The 9,760-nt window shown below is 32.4% G+C and overlaps 1 long non-coding RNA gene across 4 annotated transcripts; it reads left to right on the top strand.

The window, feature by feature from the left end:
- Positions 1–1,305: 1,305 nt before the first annotated feature.
- LOC139844619 (uncharacterized) lies at positions 1,306–6,353 on the top strand. 4 transcript variants are annotated; one of them, XR_011758034.1, is made up of 11 exons: positions 1,306–1,459; positions 2,077–2,138; positions 2,308–2,480; positions 2,811–2,965; positions 3,665–3,733; positions 3,889–3,983; positions 4,060–4,134; positions 4,237–4,275; positions 5,372–5,479; positions 5,605–5,845; positions 5,962–6,353. It is a non-coding gene; the product is annotated as an uncharacterized lncRNA (long non-coding RNA). The 4 variants fall into 4 exon arrangements; XR_011758031.1 differs by having other exon boundaries at positions 3,665–3,983; XR_011758033.1 differs by having other exon boundaries at positions 2,811–2,924; positions 3,665–3,983.
- Positions 6,354–9,760: the final 3,407 nt, after the last annotated feature.

Below are 9,760 nucleotides of genomic sequence, written 5' to 3' on the forward strand. Positions count from 1 at the left end.
TAACACGTTTCATAGTCTGCCATACCAGTCTCGTATGATCAGTCCAAAACAGAATATTGCAAACAAATTCAATATAACAATCACTTATAAAAACAGTAAGCAATTTATCAATCAACAAAGGTCAATTTATAACTCAACAAACAGTGTAAAACACTATATAAATCAACATATAATTTAAGGTAATAGACCACAAGTTTATAAATCATAATAGCAGTCCGTCCAAGGTCCATATATACCAACTAATTAAACATACACATGTATGTAGATTCAAAACTCTCGTAGATGTTAATTAGGATGCATATACTGATTATACATTAAACCTTAGACAAGTCCTTATTATTAATTAATCAAGTCAATATAATAGAATCAATATAGTTATATATCCTTATATCTTAATTTGATAGTTAAACTATACCCACTAGAAGCATACTGCGTATACGATTCTAAAACATATGTTTATCTCAGCATCTTTGCAATACACGTATAACAGCCAATTATAATATTTGTTAAACTTAACAATTAAGTAACGAAAATAAACAGCAAGAATTCATTCTGATTTTGTTAACGTAGTTTATAAACAGCAAAATAAAATTCCATGTTTCGCTACAACATTCTATAAACAACAGTTTAATAAACTTATATTTTAGGCAATCGAAATCTGTTTAAATAAATTATACAAAGCAAGTTTCGCACACAAGTGAAAAACGTTTTTAACACGTCAAAGAGAATGCTTCATAATACTATATATAATATTGACCATATAACACTTATCAAATTAAAAGCATACTCATGTTCATCAATTGTTCACAAGTATATACTGTAACACAATTAAGAAGCTTAACATAATTATTTAGGTTTACAATCAATTTAATCATAATTGATGTATTATCTATCTATCTATATCTATATCTATCTATCTATACTATATACTATACATTAAAAGAAAAGAAAAATTGAGGTATACTTTTTTAACAATATTGAATCTGGACCCTTAGATCACAAAAAAAACCTCCATTGCCCTTACTTAACAACCATTAGATCCAGCTATAACTAAATAATTAGTACCACAACAACAAATTCTTCCCGTAATACCCTTGGCAAGAAAAATAGCGGGCAAAAAAAAAAAAAAAAAAAAGGCATACCAGTTAACTCCATTCGAAAACACGCACACAGAAAATTAGGGCAAACACTATCTAATCGTTATTCTTCTTCCCTTATTTTCAAGATTAAAATCCTAAAAACATCAATTCAATCAACGCGGGTTGATTTCAACTGAAATATCGATTGTTACATCTTGATGCCACGAACTCGCGTTCCCTCCCCAATTAAAATTAGGGTTCGCAAAATCAGATCGATAATCTTAGATGCAGAGATGAAGACATGGCGAATATATCGAGGGTTCCGAATTTCATTTGTGAATGGAAAGATCAACATCCTTTGTGAATAAATCGAGTCAAAGGTTAGTTTATCTCAGATTTTACGATTCAATTTTTCATCTAGGGTTCAGTTGAAAATGGATTTATGTCTATATCTAACCTATCAAATCTGTTATTTTTTGATCGATTTTTTGATCCAGGGTTCAATTGAACATGAATACATGTCGTGATTGAACCTTAGTTTGATTCTATCTAACCTTTCACATTTAATATTTTTCGATTATTAGTGACAATCAAAAAATAAACTGTATTACTGATAAGCAATGTATTTACATTGAGTTATATTGTTTTTTCCAATTTTTGTGTTCATCCAAGACATTTTAAGATAAGGTAAATTGAAGCTTGATTCAAAATATAGATCAATTTAGAAGAGGCATACAGAACTTGATTTAACTGTTTATGGATCTCATGAGTAGTAATATGAATATACAACGTGCACCTTAATTTGATGAATCCAATGTTCTTTGAGGTTTATCTATTATGATTAGAAGCTGTCAGCAGTTTCAGTCCATTTTATGTAAGCTTGGATAAAAGGTATAATTAGGTGATGGTGAAAGGTTAGGGTTTAATTTCTTGTGTATATTCAGGGTTTAATTTATGGTTTAATCCCAGATGTATTTTTCTGATTTGGTAATTATAGGGTTTACTTCAGCAACTTAAAAATTATTTGATGAATTGCCCAAGAGAAAAAGATTACTATAGGTATATATCATTGTTTTCTGATTTCATGCTTTTCAGTTATAATATGGGTATAATGCTAAAAGTTAACTTTTTTATCCTTTATCAACAGAAAAAAGGATAACTTTTTTTATCATGATTTCGTGCTTTTCAGTTATAATATTTACATGATTATATTGATTTCATTTTTAAGGTTTTGTGGTTGTACCAAGTGATGCAACTGACTGAAAATGGAGTTATTGACACGAAAGCGTTAGTAGTAGAAGAAGAACTACTTCACTGGTCTGCTTAAAATGAAGGAGTAATTGACATGAAAGCTTCAGTACTGAGGTTTTTGATAACCTGTTTCCATGTCTATTATGTCAGGTATTTTAACGGAATACATACATTTGTTCATTTATTTTGTAGTATAATTTTTTCATCTATGTTTGAATCAATTAGTAAATGACTATATCAAATATCTCAACAAAAACTTAAAACATATTCACTATCATCAATTCCTTCTGCATCTATTTTGCACAGTAGAAAGGATAGAGTTATACGTAAACTTATAGATCACTAAACGAACATATCAGATCTTTGATATATAGCTTTGAACATATCTATCTTTGTACATATAAGATCTAATATAATTGAATTTATTTTCAAATTGTTTTGGACTTTTAGTCATGCTAATCACTTTGTTCTGTTTCCCAGATGGTCAGCCATTGATGTCTCCATACTTACCAGCAAGAAGTGATAATGAGTAATTTACACAAACGACACTCGCTTTGACAGTGAGATATCCAGTTTATAGACGCCGTGAGGCTGGTAAGTTTATCGTGAATACAAGGAACCTTGCTTGACAACAGGTAATGATCATTTTAGTACAGTTCTCTCAAAGTTTGTGATGACGTCTCTTTGTTTCAAATGGGTCATTAAGCTAACTGTTGTTTCAAATGGGTCAAAACATATAACAAGTCGAATGGGAATAAGTAACATGTTTAAAACATACCAATGGGTCAGATTAAACCAGCACAGTTGTTTAAAACATATAAGTCAAAACAATATGTTTAACTAATATGTTTACAAAATGTCAAAGCATTAAAATAATATGTTTTAGACATACCAGCACAGTTGTTTCAATAATGTCAAAACATATAGCAAGTCAAATAGGTCAAAACAGTATGTTTAAATCATATAACAATATGTTTTAAATGGGTCAAAACATGCAACAATGTGGGGCTGATTAATCATATAAAAAGTCAAATGGGTCAACGAAATATGTAACATATAAATTTTTTATGAAACATGTCAGACCGATAGATTTTTTCTAAAATAAGTTGAGTTCACCTTTATCTTAATAAGTTGTGCTAAATAAGTTGAGTTCACCTTTATCTTAATTAAACAATCTCCTATATGCTTGCTCTTATTTGAATTCTTGTATAAAATTTTAATAACAAAATAGGAGCTTAAAAATTAGTCACCTGAAATGAAAAATATAATGTATGATATTTGCTATTTGGATCAAGGGGTAATTTAATATCAATGATGAACTATTCTCTTCATAGTGGTCAAGATTATGTGCAGCTGCGATCAGGCAAGTGAACGGAGAGACTCATATATCACAGAACAAAATTGTACGTAAACTTCGCATCAATACTAATAGATACCATTAGGGTGTATTATGATCCATTGATTTAATTATAACCTTATAATCCTACCACTACACAATTCTATTCTTTTTCTACCGCTAAAAGGTTATATTTCTAAACAAAATTACATAAACAAAAAGCTACTGCTATCATTCATCGAACCAAATCCCTATCGTCGGATTCCCAAGAACAAATTCACAGTGCAATAGCAGAAATCAGGTTACATTAATCGCGGGTGAGTATCTCTGATTTAAGGCTTCGATCATTAGGTTTTTCATATATCTTCTCTGATTTTGTGCTTCTATTATTAGGGTTTACATAACTTGGTGCAAGCCGAAGAACAAATTCACAGTGCCATCGCATAAATCAGCTTACATTAATCGTGGGTGAGTATCTGTGATTTAAAGCTTCGATCATTAGATTTTTCATATATCTTCTCTGATTTTGTGCCTCGAGGATCCAATACTGATAGGAGATGTTAATCGCAGCCATCTCATAAGGAGGACGATTGACCTAACAAACCTCAAGTAAGACAACTCTTACAAAAAGTGACTCCATTTTGATTATTTAGTACAATTTTGACTGCTTACATAAAAGTATGAATAACATGTGTAGATTTAAAGGAACCCGCCCTTTGACATACCTTTTTAGCTGACTTCGTGTTTGATTATTGACTTGAAATTGAGTTTGGGTATATTTTTGTTGAAATGAGAATTTATAACCTATTTGGGTCATAAGGATCTATTTTGACCCGTATGTAGAGTTATAAGAAACTGAAGTCCCTTACATGTTTAAAATGTCATTTTTAATTTGTGACATGAATTTCATTAGCTCAGCTCATCCAAATTGAAATTTGACTCCACAACAAAAACGTTTTATTATTTTAATAAAAGTGTCAATAATGAGTCTCGGGCCTACTTTACGAGGTCGTAAGTTGAAAGTCGCTAAGTTTTGGTGAAAGCTAATAAGTGACTTGGAAAGTAGACCCTACGGGCTTTAAAATGACATATGATATATGTGGGTCGGTCGAGTATAAACGGGTTTTAAATGGCGTTCAAAATGGGACTTGGTGGCTGAGATTTGCTGTTGGTAACATCAGCTAAAATAGCAGCAGCAGCACCACAACTTTTGGGTGTTTTAGCAAAGGTGTAACTTTTAAACTTGAACTCCGTTTTTAGCATACAAACTGTCAAAGGTGGGAGACCGTATTTCCCAACGGTCATGGCTTAAGAGATTATATCGAACTTGGTGGGCCCCGATATCAGCTGCAAAGTTACTGAAATACACAAATAAAAAGAAGAAAATAATGAGGTTTTCTTTTTCTCAAATACCGGTTTAAGATCGTTTCAAGTCTGTTTTGTTTGAATTTGATTGCGTAGGTCATGGTTTTTCGGTTGAGTTTGGATTCGTTTGACTTTTTGTATAATCTGTTTTACTCTTTTAGGGTTTTGGTTTCGTGACTGGTTCTTTTTCAGAACCACACAAGTATTTGGTTTTTAATTTGCATAGGCTGTTCCACCTTCCAATAGTATCCTTACCTTCTGCTAATTATTAACAAAATTATATACATGTTTAATCAGTTCATCATTAAAATGGAACTCACTTGCACGCATTTATTTGCAGCGGCAACACAATTCAGGTAACACTCTGGAATGAATTGGCAAACGCTTTTGACCATGGAAACATGACCAATCATGTAGTTCATTGGGGACTGTCAACACCAGAGATTTTGTATGTTTTTTTTTTTTTTTTTTTTTTTTTTATATATATATATATATATTCAGTTCAAGCTTTTAAAACTATCACACAATTTCATATATGTCAATCACTAGGTAACTATGTTTTTTATGGTGTAGAGGGATAAAGTCAATGCAGCTTTAGAATTTGCAAAACAGAGTTAGCTTCCTGCACCGTTTAAAAGATAAAATTTTGTCACACATTTGTTTGGATTACAAAACAGAAGGATTAAAACAGCTAGATATCTTAAATTGTCGTCCAAAAGCCATTCGAGCAAGCATTTCACACCATCTGTTTTACCCTATTGTTCAAAACGTCCAATTGTTTCGTGGCATTTCATATGAGAGTCTCTTCCAACTGGTAACCTTCTTTTTTTTTATTTGAAAATAAATATAGGAATCATGTTTCTTAAATTGTTAGTTGTGTCGATGAACATTTCTAAGGGTTAATAACGAAATTTCATTAATTATATATAGGTTTCTGAAATGGAAGAAGAGTATTTTCCACCAAAAGAAGAAGTGATTTTACAAAATGAGACTCCGACAAATCTATACATATTGGTTACGGGAGCAGTGGTAAGTGAATTTAACGGCTTAACGCCTATGGCATATAGCATTTCAAAGCTGTTATTACATTAAGGGATAATAAATAATATGGGACTAGCTACATACACTACCAAACACCCGTTTAAACGTTTAGTTTTTGCTAGAACGTCTTTGTACAGTTTTGCTACTAACTCTGCCGCCTAGAAACTTTGTAACCTCGAAACGATGTTCTATGTAAATTATTTTTCTAATCAATAGCAAGCGATGAGATCATTAGCAAATCTTGTTATACAACATTTGCGGCAAATATTTACTTGAACTAACACATAATTTATACTATATTTCAAAAGTTTATTGAACGAAACCCGCGATTCCGCGGGTCTTAAGCTAGTACTCATAATAGATAGATAGACATATGAAATCAAAGTCCACGTATGGGAGAACAATTAAATCGCACATGCGTTATATCAACTCCACATTCAAGGTACACGGTTACAAACTAAATTCAATTTAAGCATATATCAGTGGGTACCCGAATTATATGGACAGTACACGAATTTTATGGACAATACTGTTATAATTCAGTAGGCTTATAACTACCTTTAGTGGTTTGATTCTTGATGTTATAATTCAGTAGGCTTATAACTACCTTTAGTGGTTTGATTCTTGATTAAGAATGCTAATAATGAAGTGTAAGAACAAAGATGATAATGGAGAGAAAGAAAGAAACACTTTGTAAGTGAGAAAATGGTGCAAGTTTAATGCTTGCATTCATGACTATTTATAGCAAAAATATCACAAGTTTAGGTAATACAATAATATTACTTTTGTGTATCAATAATTGACTATCCATTTATATATATATATATTTATATATTATAACACTCCCCCTTGGATAGCAATTTTGTTTGTTGAAGATCAACTGTAAGTTACTGCCTCGTTAAAAACCTTGCTAAAGAAAATTCAGTGGGAAAAAAAACTTTAGCTAAGGGAAAAAGAGTGCAGCATGGAGTTGACTCCCCCTCAAGTAGACATCGCTTCAGTTGTTACATCTTTTGAATATGTCTCATACCAATGTTATGAACGTGTGTTCTGAAAATAACAGTTGGAAGTGCTTTCGTGAAAAGATCAGCAGAGTTTTGCTGGATTGAACATATCTCATTTCAATCTCGTTGTCCTTAATGAGATTTTGAGTGTATGAGAAGAATCTAGGAGGTATGTGTTTGGTTCGGTCACTTTTGATATACCCTTCTTTCATCTGTGCTATGCAAGCTGCATTATCTTCATAGATAATTGTTGGACTTTTATCGCGTTCTAGTCCACAAGAATCAGTAATGATTTGTGTCATTGATCTCAACCAAAAACATTCCCGAGTAGCTTCATGTAATGCAATCACTTCGGCATGATTTGATGATGTAGCAACAAGTGTTTGTTTTTGAGAACGCCATGATATTGCAGTACCTCCATTTAGGAATACATATCCAGTTTGAGATTTAGCTTTATGTGGATCAGATAAATAACCTGCATCAGCATAACCAACCAAATCTTGTTTTGATTCGTTAGAATAAAATAATCATAAATCAGTAGTTCCTCGAAGGTATCGAAATATGTGTTTGATCCCATTCCAGTGTCTTTTGGTAGGAGCAGAGCTGAACCTTGCCAATAAATTAACTGCAAAAGAAATGTCAGGTCTTGTACAATTTGTAAGATACATAAGAGCTCCAATTGCACTAAGATATGGTACTTCTGGTCCAAGAATATCTTCATGATCTTCACATGGACGAAATGGATCAGTTTCAACATTGAGTGATCTAACAACCATAGGAGTACTTAATGGTTTTGCCTTGTCCATATTGAAACGTTTCAGAATCTTTTCAGTATATGTTGTTTGATGTACAAGTAAACCATTAGGCATATGCTCAATTTGTAAACCAAGGCAATACTTGGTTTTTCCGAGATCTTTCATTTCAAATTCTTTCTTTAGAAGTTGAATGGCTTCATGGATCTCTTTATTTGTACCTATGATGTTAAGATCATCAACATAAACAGCTATGATCACATATCCGGATGTTGTTTTCTTAATGAAAACACAAGGACAAGTAAGGTTATTTGTATACCCTTTGCTTATCAAGTAATCACTTAATCGGTTATACCACATACGTCCCGATTGTTTTAACCCATATAAAGATCTTTGTAATTTAATCGAATACATTTCTTTGGGTTTTGCATTTGATGCTTCTGGTACCTTAAATCCTTCAGGTATCTTCATATATATATCACTATCAAGTGATCCATATAGATAAGCAGTCACAACATCCATGAGATGCATTTCTAAATTTTTAGAAACTGCCAGGCTGATTAAGTATCTAAAAGTAATTGCATCCATAACAGGGGAATAAGTTTCTTCATAATCAATTCCCGGTCTTTGAGAAAAACCTTGAGCTACAAGTCTAGCTTTATACCTTGTAACTTCATTTTTCTCATTTCTTTTTCGGACAAAAATCCATCTGTATCCTACAGGTTTCACATCTTTAGGAGTGAGAATGATGGATCCGAAAACTTTTCTTTTATTGAGTGATTCTAATTCAGCTCGTATTGCTTCTTTCCATTGAGCCCAATCATGTCTATTTTGACATTCAACCATAGATGTTGGTTCTGGATCATCATCATTATTCATGATGTCATATGCAACATTAAATGAAAATTTCTCATCAAGATTTTTCATTTCATTTCGGTTCCATAATATTTTTGAATGTGCATAATTGATTGCAATTTCTGTATTGACATCATCAATCTCCTCTGCAGTAGGAGTACTGATTTGTGGTTCTTCTTGAACACTTTCTTTTACCTTATTATCAGCTGATTTTCTTTTTCGAGGATTTTTATCTTTGGAACCAACTGGTCTCCCACGTTTCAGACGTGGCATAGATTCTTGAGTGACTACATTATCAGTTTTTCGATTTGGAATCTCAACTCGAGCTGGAGTATTAACTGCTGGTATATATGATTTAGTCACCCTTTTTGTATCTGTGAATGCATCAGGCATTTGATTTGCAAGTTCTTGTATATGCATTATCTTTTGAACTTCTGTCTCGCATTCTTTTGTGTGAGGATCAAGATACTTTAATTGAGGTTCACACCATGAAACATCATTTTCTTTATTTTTTATTTCTCCCCTAATCTAGGAAACAATGTTTTATTAAAATGACAATCAGCAAAACGTGCTGTAAAAACATCACCTGTCATAGGTTCAATATACCTTATGATTGAAGATGTTTCATATCCAACATATATTCCCAACCTCCTTTGAGGACCCATTTTTGTACGTTGTGGTGGCGCAATTGGAACATATACTGCACAACCAAATGTTCTAAGGTGGGAAATATTTGGCTCTTGACCAAAAGCAAGTTGTAGGGGGGAATATTTATGACTTGCACTTGGTCTGATGCGAATCAATGCAGCAGCATGTAAAATTGCATGACCCCATATAGATACAGGGAGTTTTGTTCTCATTATCAATGGTCTAGCGATTAACTGTAAACGTTTAATCAGTGACTCGGCTAAACCATTTTGTGTATGCACATGAGCAACAGAATGTTCAACAACAATTCCTATAGACATGCAATAGTCATTAAATGCTTGAGATGTAAACTCACCAGCATTATCAAGTCTCACATTTTTAATGATGTAATCAGGAAAATGTGCTCTCAATTTAATAATTTCGGCAAGA

Source organism: Rutidosis leptorrhynchoides, chromosome 4 (assembly GCF_046630445.1).
Source record: "Rutidosis leptorrhynchoides isolate AG116_Rl617_1_P2 chromosome 4, CSIRO_AGI_Rlap_v1, whole genome shotgun sequence".
Taxonomy (NCBI): domain Eukaryota; kingdom Viridiplantae; phylum Streptophyta; class Magnoliopsida; order Asterales; family Asteraceae; genus Rutidosis; species Rutidosis leptorrhynchoides.